This window comes from Pseudorca crassidens, chromosome 6 (genome assembly GCF_039906515.1).
Source record: "Pseudorca crassidens isolate mPseCra1 chromosome 6, mPseCra1.hap1, whole genome shotgun sequence".
In the NCBI taxonomy this organism is placed as follows: Eukaryota; Metazoa; Chordata; class Mammalia; order Artiodactyla; family Delphinidae; genus Pseudorca; species Pseudorca crassidens.
The window spans coordinates 103,789,342-103,807,678 of NC_090301.1; positions in this window are offsets into that span (position 1 = coordinate 103,789,342).

Below are 18,337 nucleotides of genomic sequence, written 5' to 3' on the forward strand. Positions count from 1 at the left end.
ACGCATACGCCCGTTTTGGCCAAGTGCATCATTGTGGACGTTCTGCCTCTTTTCCTATGCTTTCAATGCAATTCCAGTCTACCTCCTGAAATCGGTTTCCTGCAATTCTGCCCCGCTTTCAAGTCCTCTTGGCAGCCTTACTTCAGTATATTTTTGGACGATAGCTGTCATTTATAACTCTGCAGGTTTGTGAATTACAGTGCCCCTGAGCTCCTTTCTTCAACTCGCTTTCTTGTGACCTGGCCGCAACACCGCAGGATGGCTTCAGGCCCTAATCTGGTTCCGGCACGGCACGCTGAGCCTTTGGTTAATTCCTCTTCCTGGTGGGAAATGAGAGTTAAATTTGCCCGTCCAGACACCTCCAGCTAGTCTCTCATTCGTTCTCCCTATTCCTGTTCATCTTCCGCAGAAATTGCAAACTGGGCCAAACAGGAGGTTAAAGGCGCTGACTCTCCAAGTGGGGAGAGTGTTAGTAAAGCGTCTGGAATGTTGCACCCGAGTACCAGTGGAGGAAAACTGAGACATATTTGAACACGTCTCCCGGTCACACGGTTGATCATACTCTGGGTTCCACATGCATGTTTTAGCTGAAGGAAGAATACCTTAAAACTGGAGAGTTGAGACCCGTGGAATGGGTACCATGCAATATGACTTCAAAGGGGCTTCATTTGCTCACCGAACCTCTCCAATCCTATCACTGCAGCGTTTATGCCCCTGTACACATGCTTGATTCTCTTTCGGAGACATAGCAATCCATAGGTTTTAAGATACTTACTAGTCAGGTACATTCTTAGGCGTTTAATATGGGGTGTTGAGTCCATTTCGTTGAGCAAGGAGTAGCTCTTGTCTATTCCATATTTGGCTTAAGGAACTTTATCTGTGCTCATTTCAATCTCTGGTTTTATGCAGCACCCCAACTCACCTTTCCCCTTAAGCAAGCATAAGTTGGTTTTCTAAGTTTGAGACCCTGTTCTGTTCTGTAATTCAGTTCCTGTGTAGCCAAGTTTACATTCCATGTATTACTGATATCTTATGATGTTTCTTTTTCTGTGTGACTTATTTCAGTTAGAAGCATCATACCTGAATCCACTCATTGTGCTGCTAAGGGCCTGATGACATAGATTTCATTGCTGAGTGATATTGCTTTGTAAGTAAATACCACAACTTCTTTATCCATTTTTCACTTTCTGCGATGTTGAACTTGTACTGTAAACGAGGTTCTTGTAAACAGAGCCGTTCCAACCTTAGGGGTGGCTGTGTCTTTTTGATTTTAATTTCCCTAAGCTATAGGACCATAAGTGGAAGTGCCCTAGGCTCTGTTGCTTTGTTTTTTAGATGTTTCAGGAAACACCATACACTTCCCCCGAGTGTCTGTTGGCAATTTACATCCCGCCCATCAGCATAACAAGGCTCCCAGTTCTCCATGGCCTGTCCTGCCTTTCTGGATTTTACACTTTTTTCAGATGGCCCTTTTGACCGGAAGGAAGTGAGACTTCATTGTAGTGCAGATTTCCTTTGCAAGCTTGCTTGGTTGGCCAAAAAGGGCGTATGCGTTTTTTCCCGAATATATTCAGGAAAAAACGCATACGCCCTTTTTGGCCAAGTGCATCATTGTGGACGCTCTGCCTCTTTTCCTATGCTTTCAATGCAATTCCAGTCTACCTCCTGAAATCGGTTTCCTGCAATTCTGCCCCGCTTTCAAGTCCTCTTGGCAGCCTTACTTCAGTATATTTTTGGACGATAGCTGTCATTTATAACTCTGCAGGTTTGTGCATTACAGTGCCCCTGAGCACCTTTCTTCAACTCGCTTTCTTGTGACTTGGCCACAACACCGCAGGATGGCTTCAGGCCCTTATCTGTTTCCGGCACGGCATGCTGAGCGTTTGGTTAATTCCTCTTCCTGGTGGGAAATGAGAGTTAAATTTGCCCGTACAGACACCTCCAGCTAGTCTCTCATTGGTTCTCGCTATTCCTGTTCATCTTCCGCAGAAATTGCAAACTGGGCCAAACAGGAGGTTAAAGGGACTGACTCTCCAAGTCGGGAGAGTGTTAGTAAAGCGTCTGGAATGTTGCACCCGAGTACCAGGGTACAAAAACTGAGACATATTTGAACACGTCTCCCGATCACATGGTTGATCATACTCTAGGTTCCACATGCATGTTTTAGCTGAAGGAAGAATCCCTAAAACCTGGGTAGTTGAAACCCGTGGAATGGGTACCATGCAATATGACTTCAAAGGGTCTTCATTTGCTCACCGAACCTCTCCAATCCTATCACTGCTGCGTTTATTCCCCTGTACACACGCTTGATTCTCTTTTGGAGACATAGCAATCCATACGATTTAAGATACTTACTAGTCAGGTACATTCTTAGGCGTTTAATATGTGGTGTTGAGTCCATTTCATTGAGAAAGCAGTAGCTCTTGTCTATTCCATATTTGGCTTAAGGGACTTTATCTGTGCTCATTTCAATCTCTGGTTTTATGCAGCACCCCAACTCACCTTTCCCCTTAAGCAAGCATAAGTTGGTTTTCTAAATTTGAGACCCTGTTCTGTTTTGGAATTCAGTTCCTGTGTAGCCAAGTTTACATTCCGTGTATTAGTGATATCTTATGATGTTTCTTTTTCTGTGTGACTTATTTCAGTTAGAATCATCGTACCTGAATCCACTCATTGTGCTGCTAAGGGCCTGATGACATAGATTTCATTGCTGAGTGATATTGCTTTGTAAGAAAATACCACAGCTTCTTTATCCATTTTTCGCTTTCTGCGATGTTGAGCTTGTACTGTAAACGATGTTCTTATAAACAGAGCCATCCCAAACTTTGGGGTGGCTGTGTCTTTTTGATTTTAATTTCCCTAAGCTATAGGACCATAAGTGGAAGTGCCCTAGGCTCTGTTGCTTTGTTTTTTAGATGTTTCAGGAAACACCATACACTTCTCCCGAGTGTCTGTTGGCAATTTACATCCCGCCCATCAGCATAACAAGGCTCCCAGTTCTCCATGGCCTGTCCTGCCTTTCTGGATTTTACACTTTTTTCAGATGGCCCTTTTGACCGGGGGGAAGTGAGACTTCATTGTAGTGCAGATTTCCTTTGCAAGCTTGCTTGGTTGGCCAAAAAGGGCGTATGCGTTTTTTCCTGAATATATTCAGGAAAAAACGCATACGCCCTTTTTGGCCAAGTGCATCATTGTGGACGTTCTGCCTCTTTTCCTATGCTTTCAATGCAATTCCAGTCTACCTCCTGAAATCGGTTTCCTGCAATTCTGCCCCGCTTTCAAGTCCTCTTGGCAGCCTTACTTCAGTATATTTTTGGACGATCGCTGTCATTTATAACTCTGCAGGTTTGTGAATTACAGTGCCCCTTAGCTACTTTCTTCAACTCGCTTTCTTGTGACCTGGACGCAACACCGCAGGATGGCTTCAGTCCCTAATCTGGTTCCGGCACGGCAAGCTGAGCCTTTGGTTATGTCCTCTTCCTGGTGGGAAATGAGAGTTAAATTTGCCCGTCCAGACACCTCCAGCTAGTCTCTCATTGGTTCTCCTATTCCTGTTCATCTTCCGCAGAAATGGCAAACTGGGCCAAACAGGAGGTTAAAGGCGTTGTCGCTCCAAGTGGGGAGAGTGTTAGTGAAGCGTCTGGAATGTTGCACCCGAGTACCAGGGGAGGAAAACTGAGACATATTTGAACACGTCTCCCTTTCACACAGTTGATCATACTCTGGGTTCTACATGCATGATTTAGCTCAAGGAAGAATACCTTAAATCTGGAGAGTTGAGACCCGTGGAATGGGTACCATGCAATATGACTTCAAAGGGTCTTCATTTGCTCACCGAACCTCTCCAATCCTATCACTGCTGCGTTTATGCCCCTGTACATACGATTGATTCTCTTTTGGAGACATAGCAATCCATAGGTTTTAAGATACTTACTAGTCAGGTACATTCTTAGGCGTTTAATATGGGGTGTTGAGTCCATTTCGTTGAGCAAGGAGTAGCTCTTGTCTATTCCATATTTGGCTTAAGGAACTTTATCTGTGCTCATTTCAATCTCTGGTTTTATGCAGCACCCCGACTCACCTTTCCTCTTAAGCAAGCATAAGTTGGTTTTCTAAATTTGAGACCCTGTTCTGTTTTGGAATTCAGTTCCTGTGTAGCCAAGTTTACATTCCGTGTATTAGTGATATCTTATGATGTTTCTTTTTCTGTGTGACTTATTTCAGTTAGAATCATCGAACCTGAATCCACTTATTATTCTGCTACGGTCCTGATGACATAGATTTCATTGCTGAGTGATACTGCATTGTACGTAAGTACCACAAGTTCTTTATCCATTTTTCACTTTCTGTGATACTGAACATGTACGGTAAACGAGGTTCTTGTAAACAGAGGCGTCCCAAACTTTGGGGTGCTGTGTCTTTTTGATTTTAATTTCCCTAAGCTATAGGACCATAAGTGAAAGTGCCCTAGGCTGTGTTGATTTGTTTTTCAGATGTTTCAGGAAACACCATACACTTCTCCCGAGTGTCTGTTGGCAATTTACATCCTGCCCATCAGCATAACAAGGCTTCCAGTTCTCCATGGCCTGTCCTGCCTTTCTGGATTTTACACTTTTTTCAGATGGCCCTTTTGACCGGGGGGAAGTGAGACTTCATTGTAGTGCAGATTTCCTTTGCAAGCTTGCTTGGTTGGCCAAAAAGGGCGTATGCGTTTTTTCCTGAATATATTCAGGAAAAAACGCATACGCCCTTTTTGGCCAAGTGCATCATTGTGGACGTTACGCCTCTTTTCCTATGCTTTCAATGCAATTCCAGTCTACCTCCTGAAATCGGTTTCCTGCAATTCTGCCCCGCTTTCAAGTCCTCTTGGCAGCCTTACTTCAGTATATTTTTGGACGATAGCTGTCATTTATAACTCTGCAGGTTTGTGCATTACAGTTCCCCTGAGCTCCTTTCTTCAACTCGCTTTCTTGTGAGCTGGCCGCAACACCGCAGGATGGCTTCAGGCCCTAATCTGGTTCCGGCACGGCACGCTGAGCCTTTGGTTATTTCCTCTTCCTGGTGGGAAATGAGAGTTAAATTTGCCCGTTCAGACACCTCCAGCTAGTCTCTCATTGGTTCTCGCTATTCCTGTTCATCTTCCGCAGAAATTGCAAACTGGGCCAAACAGGAGGTTAAAGGCGCTGACTCTCCAAGTGGGGAGAGTGTTAGTAAAGCGTCTGGAATGTTGCACCCGAGTACCAGGGGAGGAAAACTGAGACATATTTGAACACGTCTCCCGTTCACACGGTTGATCATACTCTGGGTTCCACATGCATGTTTTAGCTGAAGGAAGAATACCTTAAACCTGGAGAGTTGAGACCCGTGGAATGGGTACCATGCAATATGACTTCAAAGGGTCTTCATTTGCTCACCGAACCTCTCCAATCCTATCACTGCTGCGTTTATGCCCCTGTACACATGCTTGATTCTCTTTCGGAGACATAGCAATCCATAGGTTTTAAGATACTTACTAGTCAGGTACATTCTTAGGCGTTTAATATGCGGTGTTGAGTCCATTTCGTTGAGCAAGGAGTAGCTCTTGTCTATTCCATATTTGGCTTAAGGAACTTTATCTGTGCTCATTTCAATCTCTGGTTTTATGCAGCACCCCAACTCACCTTTCCCCTTAAGCAAGCATAAGTTGGTTTTCTAAATTTGAGACCCTGTTCTGTTCTGTAATTCAGTTCCTGTGTAGCCAAGTTTACATTCCATGTATTACTGATATCTTATGATGTTTCTTTTTCTGTGTGACTTATTTCAGTTAGAAGCATCATACCTGAATCCACTCATTGTGCTGCTAAGGGCCTGATGACATAGATTTCATTGCTGAGTGATATTGCTTTGTAAGTAAATACCACAACTTCTTTATCCATTTTTCACTTTCTGCGATGTTGAACTTGTACTGTAAACGAGGTTCTTGTAAACAGAGCCGTTCCAACCTTAGGGGTGGCTGTGTCTTTTTGATTTTAATTTCCCTAAGCTATAGGACCATAAGTGGAAGTGCCCTAGGCTCTGTTGCTTTGTTTTTTAGATGTTTCAGGAAACACCATACACTTCTCCCGAGTGTCTGTTGGCAATTTACATCCCGCCCATCAGCATAACAAGGCTCCCAGTTCTCCATGGCCTGTCCTGCCTTTCTGGATTTTACACTTTTTTCAGATGGCCCTTTTGACCGGAAGGATGTGAGACTTCATTGTAGTGCAGATTTCCTTTGCAAGCTTGCTTGGTTGGCCAAACAGGGCGTATGCGTTTTTTCCTGAATATATTCAGGAAAAAACGCATACGCACTTTTTGGCCAAGTGCATCATTGTGGACGTTCTGCCTCTTTTCCTATGCTTTCAATGCAATTCCACTCTACCTCCTGAAATCGGTTTCCTGCAATTCTGCCCCGCTTTCAAGTCCTCTTGGCAGCCATACTTCAGTATATTTTTGGACGATCGCTGTCATTTATAACTCTGCAGGTTTGTGAATTACAGTGCCTCTTAGCTACTTTCTTCAACTCGCTTTCTTGTGACCTGGACGCAACACCGCAGGATGGCTTCAGTCCCTAATCTGGTTCCGGCACGGCACGTTGAGCCTTTGGTTATTTCCTCTTCCTGGTGGGAAATGAGAGTTAAATTTGCCCGTCCAGACACCTCCAGCTAGTCTCTCATTGGTTCTCCCTATTCCTGTTCATCTTCCGCAGAAATTGCAAACTGGGCCAAACAGGAGGTTAAAGGCGCTGACTCTCCAAGTGGGGAGAGTGTTAGTAAAGCGTCTGGAATGTTGCACCCGAGTACCAGGGGAGGAAAACTGAGACATATTTGAACACGTCTCCCGTTCACACAGTTGATCATACTCTGGGTTCTACATGCATGATTTAGCTCAAGGAAGAATACCTTAAATCTGGAGAGTTGAGACCCGTGGAATGGGTACCATGCAATATGACTTCAAAGGGTCTTCATTTGCTCACCGAACCTCTCCAATTCTATCACTGCTGCGTTTATGCCCCTGTACATACGATTGATTCTCTTTTGGAGACATAGCAATCCATAGGTTTTAAGATACTTACTAGTCAGGTACATTCTTAGGCGTTTAATATGGGGTGTTGAGTCCATTTCGTTGAGCAAGGAGTAGCTCTTGTCTATTCCATATTTGGCTTAAGGAACTTTATCTGTGCTCATTTCAATCTCTGGTTTTATGCAGCACCCCAACTCACCTTTCCTCTTAACAAGCATAAGTTGGTTTTCTAAATTTGAGACCCTGTTCTGTTTTGGAATTCAGTTCCTGTGTAGCCAAGTTTACATTCCGTGTATTAGTGATATCTTATGATGTTTCTTTTTCTGTGTGACTTATTTCAGTTAGAATCATCGTACCTGAATCCACTCATTATGCTGCTACGGGCCTGATGACATAGATTTCATTGCTGAGTGATACTGCATTGTACGTAAGTACCACAAGTTCTTTATCCATTTTTCAATTTCTGTGATACTGAACTTGTACGGTAAATGAGGTTCTTGTAAACAGAGGCGTCCCAAACTTTGGGGTGGCTGTGTCTTTTTGATTTTAATTTCCCTAAGCTATAGGACCATAAGTGGAAGTGCCCTAGGCTCTGTTGCTGTATTTTTTAGATGTTTCAGGAAACACCATACACTTCTCCCGAGTGTCTGTTGGCAATTTACATCCCGCCCATCAGCATAACAAGGCTCCCAGTTCTCCATGGCCTGTCCTGTCTTTCTGGATTTTACACTTTGTTCAGATGGCCCTTTTGACCGGGGGGAAGTGAGACTTCATTGTAGTGCAGATTTCCTTTGCAAGTTTGCTTGGTTGCCCAAAAAGGGCGTATGCGTTTTTTCCTGAATATATTCAGGAAAAAACGCATACGCCCTTTTTGTCCAAGTGCATCATTGTGGACGCTCTGCCTCTTTTCCTATGCTTTCAATGCAATTCCAGTCTACCTCCTGAAATCGGTTTCCTGCAATTCTGCCCCGCTTTCAAGTCCTCTTGGCAGCCTTACTTCAGTATATTTTTGGACGATAGCTGTCATTTATAACTCTGCAGGTTTGTGCATTACAGTGCCCCTGAGCTCCTTTCTTCAACTCGCTTTCTTGTGACTTGGCTACAACACCGCAGGATGGCTTCAGGCCCTTATCTGTTTCCGGCACGGCATGCTGAGCGTTTGGTTAATTCCTCTTCCTGGTGGGAAATGAGAGTTAAATTTGCCCGTCCAGACACCTCCAGCTAGTCTCTCATTGGTTCTCGCTATTCCTGTACATCTTCCGCAGAAATTGCAAACTGGGCCAAACAGGAGGTTAAAGGGACTGACTCTCCAAGTCGGGAGAGTGTTAGTAAAGCGTCTGGAATGTTGCACCCGAGTACCAGGGTACAAAAACTGAGACATATTTGAACACGTCCCCCGATCACATGGTTGATCATACCCTAGGTTCCACATGCATGTTTTAGCTGAAGGAAGAATCCCTAAAACCTGGGTAGTTGAAACCCGTGGAATGGGTACCATGCAATATGACTTCAAAGGGTCTTCATTTGCTCACCGAACCTCTCCAATCCTATCACTGCTGCGTTTATTCCCCTGTACACACGCTTGATTCTCTTTTGGAGACATAGCAATCCATAGGTTTTAAGATACTTACTAGTCAGGTACATTCTTAGGCGTTTAATATGTGGTGTTGAGTCCATTTCGTTGAGCAAGGAGTAGCTCTTGTCTATTCCATATTTGGCTTAAGGAACTTTATCTGTGCTCATTTCAATCTCTGGTTTTATGCAGCACCCCAACTCACCTTTCCCCTTAAGCAAGCATAAGTTGGTTTTCTAAATTTGAGACCATGTTCTGTTTTGGAATTCAGTTCCTGTGTAGCCAAGTTTACATTCCTTGTATTAGTGATATCTTATGATGTTTCTTTTTCTGTGTGACTTATTTCAGTTAGAATCATCGTACCTGAATCCACTCATTATGCTGCTACGAGCCTGATGACATAGATTTCATTGCTGAGTGATACTGCATTGTACGTAAGTACCACAAGTTCTTTATCCATTTTTCACTTTCTGTGATACTGAACTTGTACGGTAAACGAGGTTCTTGTAAACAGAGGCGTCCCAAACTTTGGGGTGGCTGTTTCTTTTTGATTTTAATTTCCCTAAGCTATAGGACCATAAGTGGAAGTGCCCTAGGCTCTGTTGCTTTGCTTTTTAGATGTTTCAGGAAACACCATACACTTCTCCCGAGTGTCTCTTGGCAATTTACATCCCGCCCATCAGCATAACAAGGCTCCCAGTTCTCCATGACCTTTCCTGCCTTTCTGGATTTTACACTTTTTTCAGATGGCCCTTTTGACAGGGGGGAAGTGAGACTTCATTGTAGTGCAGATTTCCTTTGCAAGTTTGCTTGGTTGGCCAACAAGTGCGTATGCGTTTTTTCCTGAATATATTCAAGAAAAAATGCATACGCCCTTTTTGGCCAAGTGCATCATTGTGGACGTTCTGCCTCTTTTCCTAAGCTTTCAATGCAATTCCAGTCTACCTCCTGAAATCGGTTTCCTGCAATTCTGTCCCGCTTTCAAGTCCTCTTGGCAGCCTTACTTCAGTATATTTTTGGACGATAGCTGTCATTTATAACTCTGCAGGTTTGTGCATTACAGTGCCCCTGAGCTACTTTCTTCAACTCGCTTTCTTGTGAGCTGGCCGCAACACCGCAGCATGGCTTCAGGCCCTAATCTGGTTCCGGCACGGCACGCTGAGCCTTTGGTTAATTCCTCTTCCTGGTGGGAAATGAGAGTTAAATTTGCCCGTCCAGACACCTCCAGCTAGTCTCTCATTGGTTCTCGCTATTCCTGTTCATCTTCCGCAGAAATAGCAAACTGGGCCAAACAGGAGGTTAAAGGGACTGACTCTCCAAGTCGGGAGAGTGTTAGTAAAGCGTCTGGAATGTTGCACCCGAGTACCAGGGTACAAAAACTGAGACATATTTGAACACGTCTCCCGATCACATGGTTGATCATACTCTAGGTTCCACATGCATGTTTTAGCTGAAGGAAGAATACCTTAAACCTGGGTAGTTGAAACCCGTGGAATGGGTACCATGCAATATGACTTCAAAGGGTCTTCATTTGCTCACCGAACCTCTCCAATCCTATCACTGCTGCGTTTATGCCCCTGTACACACGCTTGATTCTCTTTTGGAGACATAGCAATCCCTAGGTTTTAAGATACTTACTAGTCAGGTACATTCTTAGGCGTTTAATATGGGGTGTTGAGTCCATTTCGTTGAGCAAGGAGTAGCTCTTGTCTATTCCATATTTGGCTTAAGGAATGTTATCTGTGCTCATTTCAATCTCTAGTTTTATGCAGCACCCCAACTCACCTTTCCCCTTAAGCAAGCATAAGTTGGTTTTCTAAATTTGAGATCCTGTTCTGTTCTGTAATTCAGTTCCTGTGTAGCCAAGTTTACATTCCATGTATTACTGATATCTTATGATGTTTCTTTTTCTGTGTGACTTATTTCAGTTAGAATTATCATACCTGAATCCACTCATTGTGCTGCTAAGGGCCTGATGACATAGATTTCATTGCTGAGTGATATTGCTTTGTAAGTAAATACCACAGCTTCTTTATCCATTTTTCGCTTTCTGCGATGTTGAACTTGTACTGTAAACGATGTTCTTGTAAACAGAGCCATCCCAAACTTTGGGGTGGCTGTGTCTTTTTGATTTTAATTTCCCTAAGCTATAGGACCATAAGTGGAAGTGCCCTAGGCTCTGTTGCTTTGTTTTTTAGATGTTTCAGGAAACACCATACACTTCCCCCGAGTGTCTGTTGGCAATTTACATCCCGCCCATCAGCATAACAAGGCTCCCAGTTCTCCATGGCCTGTCCTGCCTTTCTGGATTTTACACTTTTTTCAGATGGACCTTTTGACCGGAAGGAAGTGAGACTTCATTGTAGTGCAGATTTCCTTTGCAAGTTTGCTTGGTTGGCCAAAAAGGGCGTATGCGTTTTTTCCTGAATATATTCAGGAAAAAACGCATACGCACTTTTTGGCCAAGTGCATCATTGTGGACGTTCTGCCTCTTTTCCTATGCTTTCAATGCAATTCCACTCTACCTCCTGAAATCGGTTTCCTGCAATTCTGCCCCGCTTTCAAGTCCTCTTGGCAGCCATACTTCAGTATATTTTTGGACGATCGCTGTCATTTATAACTCTGCAGGTTTGTGAATTACAGTGCCCCTTAGCTACTTTCTTCAACTCGCTTTCTTGTGACCTGGACGCAACACCGCAGGATGGCTTCAGTCCCTAATCTGGTTCCGGCACGGCACGCTGAGCCTTTGGTTATTTCCTCTTCCTGGTGGGAAATGAGAGTTAAATTTGCCCGTCCAGACACCTCCAGCTAGTCTCTCATTGGTTCTCCCTATTCCTGTTCATCTTCCGCAGAAATTGCAAACTGGGCCAAACAGGAGGTTAAAGGCGCTGACTCTCCAAGTGGGGAGAGTGTTAGTAAAGCGTCTGGAATGTTGCACCCGAGTACCAGGGGAGGAAAACTGAGACATATTTGAACACGTCTCCCGTTCACACAGTTGATCATACTCTGGGTTCTACATGCATGATTTAGCTCAAGGAAGAATACCTTAAATCTGGAGAGTTGAGACCCGTGGAATGGGTACCATAAAATATGACTTCAAAGGGTCTTCATTTGCTCACCGAACCTCTCCAATCCTATCACTGCTGCGTTTATGCCCCTGTACACATGCTTGATTCTCTTTCGGAGACATAGCAATCCATAGGTTTTAAGATACTTACTAGTCAGGTACATTCTTAGGCGTTTAATATGCGGTGTTGAGTCCATTTCGTTGAGCAAGGAGTAGCTCTTGTCTATTCCATATTTGGCTTAAGGAACTTTATCTGTGCTCATTTCAATCTCTGGTTTTATGCAGCACCCCAACTCACCTTTCCCCTTAAGCAAGCATAAGTTGGTTTTCTAAATTTGAGACCCTGTTCTGTTTTGGAATTCAGTTCCTGTGTAGCCAAGTTTACATTCCGTGTATTAGTGATATCTTATGATGTTTCTTTTTCTGTGTGACTTATTTCAGTTAGAATCATCGTACCTGAATCCACTCATTATGCTGCTACGGGCCTGGTGACATAGATTTCATTGCTGAGTGATACTGCATTGTACGTAAGTTCCACAAGTTCTTTATCCATTTTTCACTTTCTGTGATGTTGAACTTGTACGGTAAACGAGGTTCTTGTAAACAGAGGCGTCCCAAACTTTGGGGTGGCTGTGTCTTTTTGATTTTAATTTCCCTAAGCTATAGGACCATAAGTGGAAGTGCCCTAGGCTCTGTTGCTGTGTTTTTTAGATGTTTCAGGAAACACCATACACTTCTCCCGAGTGTCTGTTGGCAATTTACATCCCGCCCATCAGCATAACAAGGCTCCCAGTTCTCCATTGCCAGTCCTGCCTTTCTGGATTTTACACTTTTTTCAGATGGCCCTTTTGACCGGGGGGAAGTGAGACTTCATTGTAGTGCAGATTTCCTTTGCAAGCTTGCTTGGTTGGCCAAAAAGGGCATATGCGTTTTTTCCTGAATATATTCAGGAAAAAACGCATACGCCCTTTTTGGCCAAGTGCATCATTGTGGACGTTCTGCCTCTTTTCCTATGCTTTCAATGCAATTCCAGTCTACCTCCTGAAATTGGTTTCCTGCAATTCTGCCCCGCTTTCAAGTCCTCTTGGCAGCCTTACTTCAGTATATTTTTGGACGATAGCTGTAATTTATAACTCTGCAGGTTTGTGAATTACAGTGCCCCTGAGCTCCTTTCTTCAACTCGCTTTCTTGTGAGCTGGCCGCAACACCGCAGGATGGCTTCAGGCCGTAATCTGGTTCCGGCACGGCACGCTGAGCCTTTGGTTAATTCCTCTTCCTGGTGGGAAATGAGAGTTAAATTTGCCCGTTCAGACACGTCCAGCTAGTCTCTCATTGGTTCTCCCTATTCCTGTTCATCTTCCGCAGTAATTGCAAACTGGGCCAAACAGGAGGTTAAAGGCACTGACTCTCCAAGTCGGGAGAGTGTTAGTAAAGCTTCTGGAATGTTGCACCCGAGTACCAGGGTACGAAAACTGAGACATATTTGAACACGTCTCCCAATCACATGGTTGATCATACTTTAGGTTCCACATGCATGTTTTAGCTGAAGGAAGAATACCTTAAACCTGGGTAGTTGAAACCCGTGGAATGGGTACCATAAAATATGACTTCAAAGGGTCTTCATTTGCTCACCGAACCTCTCCAATCCTATCACTGCTGCGTTTATGCCCCTGTACACATGCTTGATTCTCTTTCGGAGACATAGCAATCCATAGGTTTTAAGATACTTACTAGTCAGGTACATTCTTAGGCGTTTAATATGCGGTGTTGAGTCCATTTCGTTGAGCAAGGAGTAGCTCTTGTCTATTCCATATTTGGCTTAAGGAACTTTATCTGTGCTCATTTCAATCTCTGGTTTTATGCAGCACCCCAACTCACCTTTCCCCTTAAGCAAGCATAAGTTGGTTTTCTAAATTTGAGACCCTGTTCTGTTTTGGAATTCAGTTCCTGTGTAGCCAAGTTTACATTCCGTGTATTAGTGATATCTTATGATGTTTCTTTTTCTGTGTGACTTATTTCAGTTAGAATCATCGTACCTGAATCCACTCATTATGCTGCTACGGGCCTGGTGACAGAGATTTCATTGCTGAGTGATACTGCATTGTACGTAAGTTCCACAAGTTCTTTATCCATTTTTCACTTTCTGTGATGTTGAACTTGTAAGGTAAGCGAGGTTCTTGTAAACAGAGGCGTCCCAAACTTTGGGGTGGCTGTGTCTTTTTGATTTTAATTTCCCTAAACTATAGGACCATAAGTGGAAGTGCCCTAGGCTCTGTTGCTTTGTTTTTTAGATGTTTCAGAAAACACCATACACTTCTCCCGAGTGTCTGTTGGCAATTTACATCCCGCCCATCAGCATAACAAGGCTCCCAGTTCTCCATGGCCTGTCCTGCCTTTCTGGATTTTACACTTTTTTCAGATGGCCCTTTTGACCGGGGGGAAGTGAGACTTCATTGTAGTGCAGATTTCCTTTGCAAGCTTGCTTGGTTGGCCAAAAAGGGCGTATGCGTTTTTTCCCGAATATATTCAGGAAAAAACGCATACGCCCTTTTTGGCCAAGTGCATCATTGTGGACGTTCTGCCTCTTTTCCTATGCTTTCAATGCAATTCCAGTCTACCTCCTGAAATCGGTTTCCTGCAATTCTGCCCCGCTTTCAAGTCCTCTTGGCAGCCTTACTTCGGTATATTTTTGGACGATAGCTGTCATTTATAACTCTGCAGGTTTGTGAATTACAGTGCCCCTGAGCTCCTTTCTTCAACTCGCTTTCTTGTGAGCTGGCCGCAACACCGCAGGATGGCTTCAGGCCCTAATCTGGTTCCGGCACGGCACGCTGAGCCTTTGGTTAATTCCTCTTCCTGGTGGGAAATGAGAGTTAAATTTGCCCGTCCAGACACCTCCAGCTAGTCTCTCATTGGTTCTCGCTATTCTTGTTCATCTTCCGCAGAAATTACAAGCTGGGCCAAACAGGAGGTTAAAGGGACTGACTCTCCAAGTCGGGAGAGTGTTAGTAAAGCGTCTGGAATGTTGCACCCGAGTACCAGGGTACGAAAACTGAGACATATTTGAACACGTCTCCCGATCACATGGTTGATCATACTCTAGGTTCCACATGCATGTTTTAGCTGAAGGAAGAATACCTTAAACCTGGGTAGTTGAAACCCGTGGAATGGGTACCATGCAATATGACTTCAAAGGGTCTTCATTTGCTCACCGAACCTCTCCAATCCTATCACTGCTGCGTTTATGCCCCTGTACACATGCTTGATTCTCTTTCGGAGACATAGCAATCCATAGGTTTTAAGATACTTACTAGTCAGGTACATTCTTAGGCGTTTAATATGCGGTGTTGAGTCCATTTCGTTGAGCAAGGAGTAGCTCTTGTCTATTCCATATTTGGCTTAAGGAACTTTATCTGTGCTCATTTCAATCTCTGGTTTTATGCAGCACCCCAACTCACCTTTCCCCTTAAGCAAGCATAAGTTGGTTTTCTAAATTTGAGACCCTGTTCTGTTTTGGAATTCAGTTCCTGTGTAGCCAAGTTTACATTCCGTGTATTAGTGATATCTTATGATGTTTCTTCTTCTGTGTGACTTATTTCAGTTAGAATCATCGTACCTGAATCCACTCATTATGCTGCTACGGGCCTGGTGACATAGATTTCATTGCTGAGTGATACTGCATTGTACGTAAGTTCCACAAGTTCTTTATCCATTTTTCACTTTCTGTGATGTTGAACTTGTACGGTAAACGAGGTTCTTGTAAACAGAGGCGTCCCAAACTTTGGGGTGGCTGTGTCTTTTTGATTTTAATTTCCCTAAGCTATAGGACCATAAGTGGAAGTGCCCTAGGCTCTGTTGCTGTGTTTTTTAGATGTTTCAGGAAACACCATACACTTCTCCCGAGTGTCTGTTGGCAATTTACATCCCACCCATCAGCATAACAAGGCTCCCAGTTCTCCATTGCCTGTCCTGCCTTTCTGGATTTTACACTTTTTTCAGATGGCCCTTTTGACCGGGGGGAAGTGAGACTTCATTGTAGTGCAGATTTCCTTTGCAAGCTTGCTTGGTTGGCCAAAAAGGGCGTATGCGTTTTTTCCTGAATATATTCAGGAAAAAACGCATACGCCCTTTTTGGCCAAGTGCATCATTGTGGACGTTCTGCCTCTTTTCCTATGCTTTCAATGCAATTCCAGTCTACCTCCTGAAATTGGTTTCCTGCAATTCTGCCCCGCTTTCAAGTCCTCTTGGCAGCCTTACTTCAGTATATTTTTGGACGATAGCTGTAATTTATAACTCTGCAGGTTTGTGAATTACAGTGCCCCTGAGCTCCTTTCTTCAACTCGCTTTCTTGTGAGCTGGCCGCAACACCGCAGGATGGCTTCAGGCCGTAATCTGGTTCCGGCACGGCACGCTGAGCCTTTGGTTAATTCCTCTTCCTGGTGGGAAATGAGAGTTAAATTTGCCCGTTCAGACACGTCCAGCTAGTCTCTCATTGGTTCTCCCTATTCCTGTTCATCTTCCGCAGTAATTGCAAACTGGGCCAAACAGGAGGTTAAAGGCACTGACTCTCCAAGTCGGGAGAGTGTTAGTAAAGCTTCTGGAATGTTGCACCCGAGTACCAGGGTACGAAAACTGAGACATATTTGAACACGTCTCCCAATCACATGGTTGATCATACTTTAGGTTCCACATGCATGTTTTAGCTGAAGGAAGAATACCTTAAACCTGGGTAGTTGAAACCCGTGGAATGGGTACCATAAAATATGACTTCAAAGGGTCTTCATTTGCTCACCGAACCTCTCCAATCCTATCACTGCTGCGTTTATGCCCCTGTACACATGCTTGATTCTCTTTCGGAGTCATAGCAATCCATAGGTTTTAAGATACTTACTAGTCAGGTACATTCTTAGGCGTTTAATATGCGGTGTTGAGTCCATTTCGTTGAGCAAGGAGTAGCTCTTGTCTATTCCATATTTGGCTTAAGGAACTTTATCTGTGCTCATTTCAATCTCTGGTTTTATGCAGCACCCCAACTCACCTTTCCCCTTAAGCAAGCATAAGTTGGTTTTCTAAATTTGAGACCCTGTTCTGTTCTGTAATTCAGTTCCTGTGTAGTCAAGTTTACATTCCGTGTATTACTGATATCTTATGATGTTTCTTTTTCTGTGTGACTTATTTCAGTTAGAATCATCATACCTGAATCCACTCATTGTGTTGCTAAGGGCCTGATGACATAGATTTCATTGCTGAGTGATATTCCTTTGTAAGTAATACCACAACTTCTTTATCCATTTTTCACTTTCTGCGATGTTGAACTTGTACTGTAAATGAGGTTCTTGTAAACAGAGGCGTCCCAAACTTTGGGGTGGCTGTGTCTTTTTGATTTTAATTTCTCTAAGCTATAGGACCATAAGTGGAAGTGCCCTAGGCTCTGTTGCTGTGTTTGTTAGATGTTTCAGGAAACACCAAACACTTCTCCCGAGTGTCTGTTGGCAATTTACATCCCGCCCATCAGCATAACAAGGCTCCCAGTTCTCCATGGCCTGTCCTGCCTTTCTGGATTTTACACTTTTTTCAGATGGCCCTTTTGACCGGGGGGAAGTGAGACTTCATTGTAGTGCAGATTTCCTTTGCAAGCTTGCTTGGTTGGCCAAAAAGGGCGTATGCGTTTTTTCCTGAATATATTCAGGAAAAAACGCATACGCCCTTTTTGGCCAAGTGCATCATTGTGGACGTTCTGCCTCTTTTCCTATGCTTTCAATGCAATTCCAGTCTACCTCCTGAAATCGGTTTCCTGCAATTCTGCCCCGCTTTCAAGTCCTCTTGGCAGCCTTACTTCAGTATATTTTTGGACGATAGCTGTCATTTATAACTCTGCAGGTTTGTGAATTACAGTGCCCCTGAGCTCCTTTCTTCAACTCGCTTTCTTGTGAGCTGGCCGCAACACCGCAGGATGGCTTCAGGCCCTAATCTGGTTCCGGCACGGCACGCTGAGCCTTTGGTTAATTCCTCTTCCTGGTGGGAAATGAGAGTTAAATTTGCCCGTCCAGACACCTCCAGCTAATCTCTCATTGGTTCTCGCTATTCCTGTTCATCTTCCGCAGAAATTGCAAATTGGGCCAAACAGGAGGTTAAAGGGACTGACTCTCCAAGTCGGGAGAGTGTTAGTAAAGCGTCTGGAATGTTGCACCCGAGTACCAGGGTACGAAAACTGAGACATATTTGAACACGTCTCCCGATCACATGGTTGATCATACTCTAGGTTCCACATGCATGTTTTAGCTGAAGGAAGAATACATTAAACCTGGGAAGTTGAAACACGTGGAATGGGTACCATGCAATATGACTTCAAAGGGTCTTCATTTGCTCACCGAACCTCTCTAATCCTATCACTGCTGCGTTTATGCCCCTGTACACATGCTTGATTCTCTTTTGGAGACATAGCAATCCATAGGTTTTAAGATACTTACTAGTCAGGTACATTCTTAGGCGTTTAATATGGGGTGTTGAGTCCATTTTGTTGAGCAAGGAGTAGCTCTTGTCTATTCCATATTTGGCTTAAGGAACTTTATCTGTGCTCATTTCAATCTCTGGTTTTATGCAGCACCCCAACTCACCTTTCCCCTTAAGCAAGCATAAGTTGGTTTTCTAAATTT